General features: G+C 34.9%; 1 pseudogene; it reads right to left on the bottom strand.

The window, feature by feature from the left end:
- The window catches only part of LOC109343423, a 19,899-nt pseudogene continuing 6,304 nt past the window's right edge, over window positions 1,556–15,150 (bottom strand).

Raw genomic sequence — 15,150 nt, forward strand, 5'->3', positions numbered from 1 at the left:
TGATTGAGGAAGGTCATCATACCAAAACTCCCTCAAAAGATATATCAAATGAGTCTACCATAGAGCATGGATTCAGGGATTCAAGTATGACTTTGTATCCTTGTTTTATATTATGTGTGAGATTCAAGATCCTAGGATTGGTATTTCATCAATCATCAGGAAATATCTAACATCTAGTCTTTATTATGGATAACTAACTTGAGTTCGCATACACAATGTCTTGACTTGTTTTTTGAGGGGGTAGCGATAGATGGGCATATCATAAGTCTATCGAGTATTGATTTGCTCTTCTTTTTGTGAAGTATTTTAGGTGGAAAGTTTTTTAAATATTAGATCAATTTTGTTGATTTGAGTTGTGTCCTTTTACTTCTTTGTGAATTATGTTGGTGTGTTCTATATGGGTGGTCACCATTATTCTTATTGTGGTATTTAGCATGTGGTTGGTCGGGAAGCGATGACAATGCTTCAATTTTTGCATAGTTGGCGCATGTATGCGTCTTTCGTCTGCCAATCAACGTTGTCACTTTGATCTTCATGTCCATTATTAATTTCAAAATTAATGGCGATAATGAGTGGTTGAGGTGTATTTGTGGGCAATTTTGGATTAGATGTAATTATTTGAACTTGATGTGTCCAATATGACTATTTAATTGTTTAATATTATTTCATTTTTTTTCCTTGATTGTTCTTATTCTTAATGTTTGTTTTGGTTTTATCACCAATGCATGATATCAGGTTTAAAGATGAGTAATGGAAATTTTCATGTTTAAACTAAATCTAGAATATATCAACTAGTAACATGTTGATGCTTAGGAATATGGTTGATTGAACTAGTCATTCTAACACCCATATTATTATGATTAGATGATTAATTTGTCAATAAATTGAGAATTAGTTTATTTAGTCATTTGATCTGTTTAGTTAAGGAATTGATAAATAGATAAGAATTGGTGATGGAGAAATCATAGGAATAATCATATATGAATATAATTATTGGATAGTAGAAGACAAATAGTGAAATCTAATTCCAGGTTCTTCATATCTAAACTTAATAATTTTAATCGTTTACTTTTACATATGTTTAATTTTAACACTTTCACTAAATAAAAACCTTGTGGATTCGACAATTTTATATACTTGTTTGTGACAACTGATTTGGTGAAAAATAACAACCAATTTGTCGGTTAGCAATTTTCTTTAGGATGAGGAGAGAGAAAATTGTTGTGTTCTGATGTAATGTGAACCATAATCGTTTCAAATCGTTTCATTATCCAACTTGGGTTTTCACTGATTAAGTTCATATCAGTTTTAGAAGTAGCACAGATTGTCATAATTAGAAAACTTCTTTTATAACTTCTTAAATAAATAACTGATAAAATTATATTAAAGATATCATGTACAAATATTAAATATAGTTTATAAATTTCTAACATTACAATCAAGCCACACACAACCAATAGGACAATCATAAACATCACAGCTAAATGAGGCTAAATATTGAACACAAAATGAGAGAATAACTTAAAAGATAACAATGTGTAGCACGAACATGTCCTTTTTATTCGCAAGCAACTATGACAACTTGTTTACCAACATTGTGGCCACTAAATAGGCCAACTAAGGCTGCAGAGACTTGAGAGGGTCATTCTCAAGTCCCTCAGCAATGTCTTCAACATACACAATCTTACCCTCTCTAATGTGAGGTAAGAGAAACTCCAAGAATTTGGGATAAAGGTGATACACTATGCCATATATCATAATAAACATTGGTCATTCAACAACACAATTGTGAACGATGTTGTTGAAAACAGGCGCTGTCAATTTGTGTAACTTCAACAACGCATTCTTGATAAAACATAGGCAAAACATTGCTAGTGCAATCTTTGACACTTTGCACTTTCAATCTCCCCCTTTTTGATGATGACAAACACCAAATCAAATACCATATTAAATTTGATGAATTAGCTTGACGATGTTGTACATTTGCATAACAGTTGTGAATTCAAAGTTGAAGCACTTTGCTCTCCCCCTTAGGTTAGCAATGATTATTACGGAAGCTACTATACAACCTGCAAATACATTAAACACAACAAGCAACCTTTCTCCCCCTTTTGACATTATCAAAAAGATACAAATATTCAATTCTAGTCAAAAGTCAGAAGAGTTATTTGGTTAAAACAAACTGTAATTAATCAATTAATTTTGGGCGTTTTAATTTATCAACCAGCTGTAAGAAAATTGCACAAATTAATGGCATGAAAGGCTATGTTAATTCAAATTAAGCATAAAATGATTAAGCAGTGATATAAATGAATAGTAAACATTAGGCTTAATCAATCAATAGGGGTACATACACCAAACATGATCAAGATCCATTAAATATAAATTCATACTATTTACGACACAATTAACCATTTAGCATGAGAAAGACAATTTGAAATCATTAAAGCATTACTTGCAATTGAAAACAGTAGGCCATGATTAAGCATAATACCAACGTAAGTTTAGTAAAAGAGAAGTAGTTAAGCTATTACAATCCAAATGCAAAACAGAATAAAGTTCTCAAGAGGGAAACAAGGATCAACATAATCCATAAACTAGGAAGGATAATCCTAAGGATCTAAGGTCTACTAACTAGGGATGAGATGAAGGGTTTTTGTCGTCAAGAATGATCGAGCTACCACCACCCTTGATGAGGGTGCTCAACTTGTTAAACTCGGCACACAACCTCTTGTTTTGTGAATCAGCAGTTGTCTGAACGAAGTTCCTCAAGGATTGATAATGATTATCTATGTAGGCATTCTGAAGCTCCTCAAAATTCTCTAAATCTATATGGTATGTGTCCTTCAGAGACTGAAAATGAAGATTCCTCCTGTTGTTAAGACGTTGTTCTATAGCATCCAACTGAGCTTGACCAAAGGCTGGTTCTTGTGTTGCATTTCCAGAAGACTCCCCCTAAGTAGTAGCATTTGGCTCATGTGTTTCATCTTGATCACCCTCACCAGAGAGATCGAGGTTCACAGTGTTGAAATCCTCCTAGTATTGCCATGTGTTGCCATACTTGTACATGCCCATCTTGTGAATCAAACTCTCACCAATCAAATGATCTTTATAAGAACATTCCACAACAATAGTATCAGAAACATCAATATGCAAATAGTCAATAATGCGCGAGATGAAAATACTATAGGGAAGCAACTTTGATTGCGATGTAGAGACACTTTTCACGACCTTCAGGATCTCTTCAGGCCAATTAATCATCACATTCTCCTTAACGACGTACATGAATCTCAAATCATTCACGGTAGGTTATGCATGATTTGTGTTCCTTTGAATCAAAATGTATGCAATCAGATAGTGCAGGAGCCTATTCTCTACGGACAATGACCCAATTTTTTGTCAATTCACCCTGAACATACAATTGAGGTCTCCTCAAACATGACTTATACACTTCAGCAGCATTAGAAGAATTGTTAACCCAATCACAATCTCCCAACTAGCACCATTACATCATAATACACCCACATTCATGAATATGTCATCATTCAGCTCAAATAATTTTCCAGTTATCATAGACCAATACTTCCCATCCTTGTATCTATAATTAGCATAATATTCCTTAACTAGAGCAGGGTAGATATTACCTTTCAATTCCAAAAAAGGGACAGCCCCTTGTGCTTGCATTCCATGCGAAAAATCAAAGTTTTGTTCTTCTAACCAAGTCAAATTGGCATACCTCTTATGTATGTAGGTTTTCTTCCGTGAAACTTGAGCAATCGAGTCTCTTGCAAAATTAAAGAATAATACGGGTCTCCACGGTCCTGCCTTACCTGTTGGTTCAAGGGTACGGATTTTGGAGCATTTAGTGGATGTTGAGCGGCTGTCTTAATCCTTTTTGCACGACCTCTCTCCATTTATAGCTGAAAATCGAGCTGATTTGAAGATTTAATGGAAGGTTTCATGGAAAACCTAACTTAGGGTTTGGAATTAGGGGTAACCGGATTTATTGGAAGTTAGTGATGGAGAAGAAGGTTTATGGAGTGGAATGGGGTTGGAGTATACGGCTTTAGGCTAGGTTAAGGTTTAGGAATGATATTGAACTTGTTCCTCTGAGATTTGAGAGAAAAGGGAATGAGGGAGGTTTTGAAAAATGCCCAGAAATGCTTCTGTTTCTATTTAACTGGTGTCCTTAATCGATTAACTACCAGTCTTAATTGATTAACCAAGTTAAAAATAACATGTTTTAAAAACTTGCACCCAGGTAATCGATTAAATAGCATCAGATACAACGTTTTGGATGTTTAAAAGCGTGCAAAGATTTCCAACTTTTAAAATGCAATATTGAGCAGTCACATATATACATAGAGCTTATTTTATTGAATCATGTATTATACAATGAGTAACTAGCATTCAACATATTTTCATTTTGAAGCATACAAGGCAACTAATCATGCAAGGCAATAACATAGACTCAATCAAGATATTTTCATCAAGAATTCCTATTTCTCTTCGAAGAACATAGAAAGTATCTCGTGAGAAGGGCTTGGTGAAAATATTCGCTAATTGCTTAGAGGTTTCTACAAATTCTAGCACGCAATCACCTTTTTGAACATGATCACATAAGAAATGATGACTTATTTCTATATGCTTGGTTCTCGAATGCAAAACATGATTCTTGGAGAGGTTGATGGCACTCGTATTATCACACTTAATGGGGATCTTTTCTAGTTTAAGCCCAAAGTCCTTAAGTTGCTACTTCATCCAAAGGATTTGAGCATAATACATGCCAGCGGCAATGTATTGTGCTTCAGCGGTGGACAAAGCAATGCATGCTTGCTTTTTGTTGTGTCATGCCACTAAGGAACTGCCTAATAGATGAAAAGTCCCACTAGTGTTCTTTCGATCCAACTTACACCTAACGAAGTCGGAATCAGATAACCTACCAAGGATAATGAGGCATCCCTAGGATACCATAATCCCATATTTATTGTTCCTTTTAAATACCTCATTACGCGTTTAACAGCACTATAGTGTAGGGGTGTTCAAATCCAGACCGGTCCAAAACAAAACCGCAAACCGATCCAAAGTAGACCGAAACCGCAAAAACCGAATGTATTTGGATCGTATTCGATTTATTTTTTGAGGACCGATCGGTCCGGTCTTCGGTTTCATGTCTGGGATCCAGACCGATCCAGACCGGACCGATATTATTGAGTTAACTAAAATATATCACATAAGCATTAAGTAGTAAGCTAAACACAACAAAAACGCATATAAACTGTCGTAACAATTTGAATATTGATGTTTCTAATCTTGCTATTAAAAGAATCAAACTTTTCTTCATTGTTCTGGTTACTACCTTGTTGGTGTTGTAGGCTAAAATTGAAGGAATTTATATGTTTATATCTAAAAAATAGACAGATCCAAACCGGACCGAAACCGCATATAATATTTGGACCGGATTGGATCGGACATCTTAATATAAATGGACCAGACCGGACCGCATACTAATTACGCGTTTGATTCGGATGGTTTTTTGCTTAAAAACCGATCCAAATGGACCGCGAACACCCCTACTATAGTGTGAATCTTTAGGAGATGCTTGAAATCTAGCACACATGCAAACACTAAACATAATATCAGGGTGGTTCACAGTTAAATATATAAAGAGCCAATTATCCCTTGATACTTTGTTACCTCAATCGCTTTTCCCTTTTCATCTTTGTCTAGATAGCAAGCGGACGCCATAGGTGTAGAAGCTTCTTTACATTTTTCCATGTCGAACTTTTTGAGTAACTCCTTGCAATAATTTGATTGATGAAAGAAGATGTCACTTTCCATTTGTTTAATCTGAAACCCAAGGAAGAAGGTCAGCTCACCGATCATCGACATCTTGAACTCGCCCTGCATCATCTCGGAAAATTCCTTACAAAGGATGTCATTATTAGATCTGAAGATTATATCATCAACATATATTTGAACAAGTAAAACATAATTATCTAATCTATGGATAAAAATAGTGGTGTCGACCAAACCTTTTTCGAACCCTTTTTCTAATAGGAACGAACTCAATCTATCGCACCAGACTGTAGGAGCCTGTTTCAGGTCATAAAGGGCCTTCTTGAGTTTATACACATGGTTCGGGTATTTGAAGCTTTCAAACCTTTGTGGTTGGTCTATGTACACCTCCTCTTGAATATAACCATTTAAAAATGCCCTCTTAACATCCATTTGGGAGAGCTTAAAATTCATGATAGATGCGAAGGATAATAACATCCTAATGGCCTCAAGTCTGGCTATAGGAGCATAGGTCTCATCATAGTTGACGCCTCCTCCTAGTTGTAGCCTTTGGCCACTAAGAGGGCCTTATTTCTAATGATTAAGCCAGATTCATCTAGCTTGTTACGAAAGACCCATCTCGTGCCATTCACAGGATGTTCTTTTGGTTTAGGGACCAAGTCCCACACATTATTACGCTCAAACTGGTTTAGCTCTTCTTGCATAGCTATACTCCAGTGTACATCCTCGATGACTTCATCGATAGTCTTTGGCTCTATTAGAGACACAAATGCAATGAAATTACAGAAATTACGTAAGAAACTACGGGTTACCACCCCCGTAGATATGTCACCTATCACGTTGTCTAGTGGATGATCCTTTTTGGTCTTCCACGCAATCGGCATGTCCTGATGCTCATCTTGTACTATTTGTTCTGCATCTTCTCCTTGGATTTGGTTCATGTCCCTTGTATAAGCTTCTTCTAGCACACCTGAAACATCATCAGGAAAGACCTTTCTCTTCTCTTTTGGAGAAGATTCGTCAAAATGAACATGAATAGACTCTTCAACTTGCATGGAATATTTATTAAACACATGAAAAGCCTTACTATATAATGAATACCCTAGGAATATGCCCTCATCAGCCTTCGAGTCAAATTTTACCAAAATTCTTTTTCTATTATTCAAAATAAAACACTTTCACCCGAATGCATAAAGATGAGCAATATTCGGTTTTCGACCTTTTAAAATCTCATATGGGGTTTTCGAAAAAGTAGGTCTAAGAAGTATTCGATTCATTACATAATAGGCAGTGTGTACTGCATCAGCCCAGAAATATTTGGGAACCTTGCTCTCATTTAGCATGATCCTTGCAAGTTCCTCTAGAACTCTATTTTTCCTCTCAACAACTCCATTTTTTTGAGGGGTACAGGGAGCCGAGAACTAATGCATGATTCCATGCTTATTATAAAAATTATTATATGCCATGCTTATTACAAAATTTATTAAACTTATGATTTTCAAATTCTCCGCCATGGTTGAATCGTATGTAAACAATTTTAAGGTTAGACTGTTTTTGAATTTGTTTGGCTAGACATTTAAAAGATTTATATGCATCGCTCTTAGATGCCAAAAATAGGGTCCATGTGAATCTAGAAAAGTCATCAACAATTACCAAAGCGTAAAAACTTCCACCAAAACTCATGATTTGCAACAGTCCAAACAAGTCCATATGGAGAAGCTCCAAAGGTCTAGTAGTGGATATTGCATTCTTTTTACTAAAAGAATTCTTTACTTGTTTACATTTTTGACACATGTCACAAGAATCCTGAGTTTTAAAATCAAGTTTTGGCAAACCAATAACCAAATTATTTTTAGATAATTTTTCTATATGCTTCACATGAATGTGAGTGACTCGTCTATGCCAAAGTCAGATGTCATCTTCTTTTGAAATAAAACATTTTGAGAAAAGAGAAGTGACATCCTCCAGGTCAACCATATATATGTTATTGACACGATAGCCGACAAACTTTACATTATTAGATAAAACATCACGGATTATACAACAATCAGAATCAAATGACACACGATTCCCTTTGTCACAGAGTTGGCTAATACTCAAAAGGTTATGTTCCAGACCTTCGACATATAGAACATTCTCGATTACAGCATGGGTTGAGTTGCCACTTTTTCCAGTGCCTATGATCTTTCCTTTGTTGTTGTCTCCGTATGTGACGAAACATTTTTCCTTCAATGATAGGTCTAGGAATTTTAAACTATCTCTTGTCATATATCTCGAACACCCGCTGTCAAGATACCAATGTTGTCCATGTGTTCGTAGACATACCTGCAAAATCGATCACTTGCTGGTTTCAGGTACCCAAATTATATTGGGTCTTTTTCTGTTAGTAACCAGGGAGTTATCTCCCTTTTTCACCAAAGCGTAAACACCACTCGGTATCCCATATTTCCTGATGTAACAGGAGTAAGAGGTGTGGCCATATATGCCATAATAGAAACATGTAGGAACTCTATTTTTATTATAAGACTTTTTATTAGCACGAGTTAAAGGTTTCTTATATGGTCTATTTCTATTACATGGGGGGATATACTCTAATCCAGTGTGGTCACCAACATTTCTTGTTTTACTTAGCAAGGTATCTAATTGGTTTTGACTATCTGTAAGTTTTGCGAGTTTTTCATTTAGTTTAAAATTCTCATTTTTCAAGTCCTCGCAAGACTCACAGACAATTGTTTGACATAACTTATCGTTAAAGCAGTCGCATGAATTACAAGAAAAAATTAGATCTAAAGTTTCATTTTCTAATTTCAGCTCATCTAATTCTTTTTGTAGTTGTATTATTTTTTTATCATTTAGCATAATTGCCCTTTTTCTACGGCACTAATTCTAGCTAATTTCTTTAGTTCTTCATGCATTTCAACATAAGCATCATATAAAATTTCATATGGAGGAGAATCACCAGAAGATGATGATGTGTCAGAATATACCTCATTATCAGCATCCTTTGTACTACCTGATCTGCAAGCCTCATTTGTTATAGTCATTAGGCATAACTTGGCGGTCTCCTCTTCATCTGAGGTGCTTGATGTCATTTCTTCCTCCAATACATCCCAGACAATGTAAGCTTTCTACTATTTGAAGTCCCTAGGAGTGCTCTTTCTAAATCAACTTTCTTCAGGTAAGTGGGACATTGGAATTTCATGTGCCCCGACTTACCACATTCAAGGCAAGTGAAGTGCTCTTTATTCTTGCCTTTTCTTGTTGATTCTCGCGCCTCTTTCTTTTGAAAACGCTTAAAACCTCCATTCTTCTTCAAGAATTTCCCAAACTTTCGTATGAGAAGGTTTAACATTTCTTCATCAACGTTAGAGTCATCATTATCTATCTCTTTAGTAGGTTGTGATGTTGTTGCTTTAAGAGATATTCCCTTCTTCTTGCGGTCTGACTCTTCATGCATGGTCAAGCGTCCAAGCTTCATCTAATGCTCTTGAAGCTTTCCGAATAATGTTACCAAAGGCATGGAATCAAGGTCCTTAGATTCCATGATTGCAGTTACTTTAGGTTACCATCTCCTGTCAAGACAGCATAAAACTTTATTACTAAGTTCACCTTTGGAAAAAAATTTATCAAGGGCAACAAGATGATTTACAATATGAGAATTTTTACATATCTCTAATTGATTCACTTGGTAACATACAAAATAATTCGTATTCATGTGTTAGTGCATTCAGACTTGCGTGTTTGACCTTGCTAGTGCCCTAGTGAGTCACTTGTAAAGTGTCCCACATTTCCTTGGCACTTTGACACTGAGATACCATCTTTATTGAGGTGATTATATTTTTAGCGCGTAGGTTATACAGGACCTTTTTGCGCTCCTCATTGGTCCACAAACTCTTAGGTTTTTCGTCATCCACTAAGTGAAGTGGGACGAATGGCCCGTTGATTACGGATTCCCAAATATCCGAATCAATGGCCTCAATAAAGATCTTCATCTGGACTTTCCAGTAGGCGTATCCTTCGCCATTGAATACAGTAGGACGGTTAATAGATGCGCCATCACCGCCAAAGGGGTTGGTGGAACCCATTTTAATTCCCTTAGGATCACGCGGATACGGTTGAGCTAGCACGTCGTACTAGCTCTGATACCACTTGTTAGGTATCAGTGACATAGACGCACCTAGAAGGGGGTTGAATAGGTGTAGCGGTTATCAATTACCGGTTCTCGCACCAAAACCCAGTTCTAGAAAACACCCCAGGTAATCGATTAACTAGTGGGCTTAATCGATTAACTCACAACAAAAACAGAATTATCAGATCAGCTTCGTGCACGTTTATTTACCAAGAAACAAACAGAGATACAACATATATTTTTATGCACAATTAACAAGCATATAGAAAAGTATCAGTATGCAAAATATTAACTTCAAACACGAATTAAAACAGTGAGAATTATGGAAGAGATTGAGAGAGAACAGCTTCCACAAATGGATTTTTATCCTGGTTCATTTGCGGGTCCACTTGCAAACTACATCCAGGCCTCCCCTTCTGATCTTGGGAGATTTCTCTTCACTATATTGAACACTTTCTATTGTCACATACACCAATTCAATTACAAGACTCTAGACGCTTCTTTCTTGAATTCCAAGAACCTCTAACCTTGGTTTGACTAACCCTGTCGCTTGAGAAAACCTTTCTCGTGATCCAGCCCCAGCCAAGATCCTCGCTCTAAATTCAAGACCTCCTAACCTTGGTGAAGATTCACTCAATCTCAATGGTGGTAAGACACCAAGAGACTAAACTCAAAGTACGAAAATAGTATACAAAAAACAGAGTTTTACCAAGCACTAAAATGCTCAAATTACAACAATGAAAAACTCAAAGATTAACCCACTCTCAAGTAACACAAGCCATCATGCATATGTGAGTTAATACAAAAACAAGAAACACAAAATATTTCTCTTAAAATCTCTAATAAGAATGCATGAACATGTAAGAAAGAATGGATGAGATTAAGCACATGAAAACAACATGCAATACAACATGAACAATATAAACTAAGCATGTTAATCTCTCTTTCTCACACATGCATATCTCTTATGCCTATAATGCTGTAAAATCACGAAGCGTATACTCTCTAATAGATTCTAAACAATAGTATGCAATGCTCCACGTTTCTGCAATTTGCCAGAACTTATACAAAACATATTTGACCCTTCAAATTGTTGCTTTCAGTTACGTAGTTAAAACAGAAAACAGTTATAACAGAAAACATATACATTAATCGATTAAGTCACCACGTTAATCGATTAACCAGCATATATCAAAACATGATTAAATGGTAGACTACTTATATATTATGCTTGACTCCTATACATGTTTTAGCAATTATATTATGCCTAATAAGCACATATAACATGTACGATTAACGCATGAACATACAATAAACTAGATAATATGTCTCATGAATATGATATGACAATTATAATGACTTGTGAGACTTGCATCTAGGTTTACCTACCCTATATTCACTTACTAAGGCACACATCCCAGACTACTTAGAAATATAACTCTATTGATATAACCTAGTCTAGATATGACCAATGAGTTCTAGGCATGTTGATTGTTGAGCCATCTTCAAGCTTTAACTAATTCCTTGTCTTCGTCAAAACATAGGCAAAACATTGTTAGTGCAATCTTTCACACTTTGCACTTTCACATTAGGCTTTGGACTTTGATATCCAGGTTCGGGAGTCAATTACACACTAGGGAAGGTATTAGGACCCTAGTTGTTTGTTTGAATGGTACCTTACTATATTGCATGGATTATTAATTGTGTTATTATTATAGTTTTACCAAAAAAAACTATTTTATTATTATGTCTGACAAGAGTGATCTTGGTCCTACGTATCCTTTTTGGGAATCAAGACTACGTAGTTCTTTGGGTAGAAAAAAGTTTGGTGGTTAGGTTAATTTTATTTCTTAAAAATATTAACATTTAAGTTATTCTTGAAAAAAATATGAGCGAAGCATAGCCCTTACGTCCGATACCGCATCTCATATTAAAACTTGATTAGCAAATTCCCAATTTTTTGTTTTTTATTTTAAAAAATCCTTTTTTTTATAAATATGAGCGAAGCATAGCCCTTAGATCCGATACCGCATCTCATATCTTAAAATTGTGGTAATATGATTTTAATATTTTTATAAATATATTAATTATATGACTTATCATTATCAAATTTTATTATACATATAGATGAAAAAGAATAGAGGTGAAGAATAAAAAAATTAGATACATGTAAGAAATTGAATTTACGTGCACACATGAATCAACATCTATTAATTGGGAATGAAGACCCACAGCCGGAGAAAATGTCAAGACCAACTCAACACATTCATGTCTGCATTGGGTCCGTTTGATTCCAATGACTCAACAGTTATTCCCAAGGCACAATGGTAGTATATAATTTTTTGCATTGTTAGATGATGGTTATGGTTTTTGGTTGTGTGATTTTTGGTGGGATGATTTTGGATTGTTGTGTGAAAGATAATGTTGAGGGTAAAAAATGATTGATGAATGATTTTTTTTTATTGAGAGGATTGTTGAGGATTCTTGGGAATCGATGATGAATTGTTTTCGTTATTATGGATGAAGAGAGTAGATGATGAATTCTCCTTTTTTTCCATGTGACCAATCTCCTATTTATAGCCTTTGAATTAACAAGTGTGTTAAAATGGAGAGGATCTCCAAATTAATTGAGTAGGGAGAGTTAAGGAAAAATAAAATCATATTTAATTCACCATTAAAAATCTGATTATGACACAATTTTTGAAATTCAAATTTAAAATTCGAATTTACTTTTACCTATTTATTTTGGGACACTTAACAATACCATTTTTATTAGAAAGTAACCAAAAATATTAATTTTATTTTTATTTGTTATTTTTGAAAATGTCTTTTGGGTGTTCACATCTCTCATTCATTCACTTTTAGTTATACAATAGCGCATTCGGTAACAAGCACCGTTGATACGACCAATAAAACTATTTCCTCTACACTTAATCGCTTAACATAGTGCTTAATCGATTAATTGTTTGAATGTTATTTATTGCCAGTATTAATTGTTCTATATATTTAATTAATTGTCATTAATCGAATGTCATAATGTAATTACTAATTTGAATTTCATTAAAAAAATGAATTAGTAAAATAATTATTATATCTTCCATAGTGTTTCCTTAAGATTATATTGTGGAACACTTACCTTCTTTATACTTGAATGGGGAGTTCCTCCACAACGTTTCCTTAAGGTTGTGCTATTGATTATGTATCATTGACAACGTCATCTTCACTACGCACTGTTGATTTTGTATCATTGACAATGACATCGTAATTATGCACTGTTGAAGATACTATGAGACCCTAAAAAATTAAAATGTTCTCGCATTCTCACACATTCATCAGCAATCCCAACACTCATTTACTCAGCAGCAAAACGCATTTACTCTCAAAATCAACCTTGAAAATCATTCAACCTCGAAAATCATTCAACTTCAAAATCATTCAACTTCAAAATCATTCATCACCAAAAATCATTCACTCATTTTACACAAAAATCATTCAACACCGATTTCGAAAATCTTTCACTCGTTTAACATCAAAATCATCATTCCCGCATTCAACACCGAATTGAAAGTGAGTTTTTCATATAGTTATTTGTTTTTTTAATTACATTATATGTAGCTTGTATTGAGTTATAAATATTTTCCTTTTAAATGAGTGAAAGTGATTTCACTCATTTAGCTTGTATTGAGTTGGGGTTTCCGAGTTCTGACTCATTTAGCTTACATTATGAGTTACGGTTCCCCCATTTTTAATTACATAATAATGCATTTGCTCTTCTTGGTGAGCTTAACTCCAAGCTTTAGGGATTTATGCTCATTATATTATTTTCTTAATAGAAAATGGATCGAAAATGGATGAGTGTCAATCGATTGACGAATGAGTATGAAGAAGGAGTGAAATCATTTGTTAGGTTTGCAATTGAGAATTCTGAAAATCCTAATAGAATTGTATGTCCTTGCTAAAGATGTTGTTCCTCAAACCGAATTACTCCAAATGAGTTAAACGTTCATTTAGTGTGTCACGGTATTGATCAAAGTTACACATTTTGGACAAGATATGGTGAGATGAGAGAAGTTATGGATTGTGATGATGAGATGCATATGAAAGACAACTATACAAATGCATATGAAGATGATCGGTCGTTTCAATGAAATGGCAAACTTGTCGAAGAGGATCTTCAGGATTGTCCTGAGATATTTCAGCGGTTGATAAGTGATGTTGAGAAACCATTATATGATGGTTGTACTAAATTCACAAGATTGGAAGTGGTTGTATAAGTTAAAATCTATTAATGGAAGGACTGATAAGAGTTTCACTGACTTGTTTGCACTTCTGAAGGATATGTTGTCGGAAGATAATGTGCTCCCTTCTCGAACCTATGATGCAAAACAAATCTTACGCTCCATAGGCATGGACTAAACTAGGATACATGATTATGAAAATGATTGCATCTTATTTTTTAATGAGTATGCTTCATTAAAGTTTTGTCCTAAATGTAATGCATCACGATATAAGAAGGAAGACTCAATTCCCAAAAAGGTTGTATGATATTTTCCCATCAAAGCAAGATTCAAGTGTATGTTTAGCAATGCCAAAGATACAAAGAAGTTGACATGGCATGATGAAGAAAGGATTAAAGATGGCAAGCTTCGGCATCCTACAGATTCTCCTAAATAGCGAAAAATTGATCACGACTATCCTAGTTTTGGTCAAGAATCAAGAAATATATGCCTTGCATTGTCAACGGGTAGAATTAACCCACATAGTGTTCAAAGTTGCTCCGACAGTACATGGCCAGTGATATTGGTAGTATACAACCTACCTCATTCTCTATGCATGAAGCACAAATATGTGATGTTATCTATGTTATTTTCTGGACCTAAACAACTAGAAAATAACATATACATATATTTGGCTCCATTAATTGAAGACTTGAAGCAAATGTGGGAGACATGCATAAATGTATATGATGCATATAGGAAAGAAAGCTTCAACTTAAGGGCTTTGTTGTTCGGCAAAATCAGTGATTTCCCAGCATATGTAATTTGTCTGGATATAGTACAAAAGGACATTTTGCATGCCCTGTATGTGAAGACAATACTCATTCAGTGAGGTTGGAACACTATAAGAAGAATGTCTTCCTTGACCATCGTAGATTTTTGCCTTCAGATCATCACTATCGACGATGGAGAAAAGCATTTGATGGAAACAATGAAGAAGGTCGT

Source organism: Lupinus angustifolius, chromosome LG03 (assembly GCF_001865875.1).
Source record: "Lupinus angustifolius cultivar Tanjil chromosome LG03, LupAngTanjil_v1.0, whole genome shotgun sequence".
Taxonomy (NCBI): Eukaryota; Viridiplantae; Streptophyta; class Magnoliopsida; order Fabales; family Fabaceae; genus Lupinus; species Lupinus angustifolius.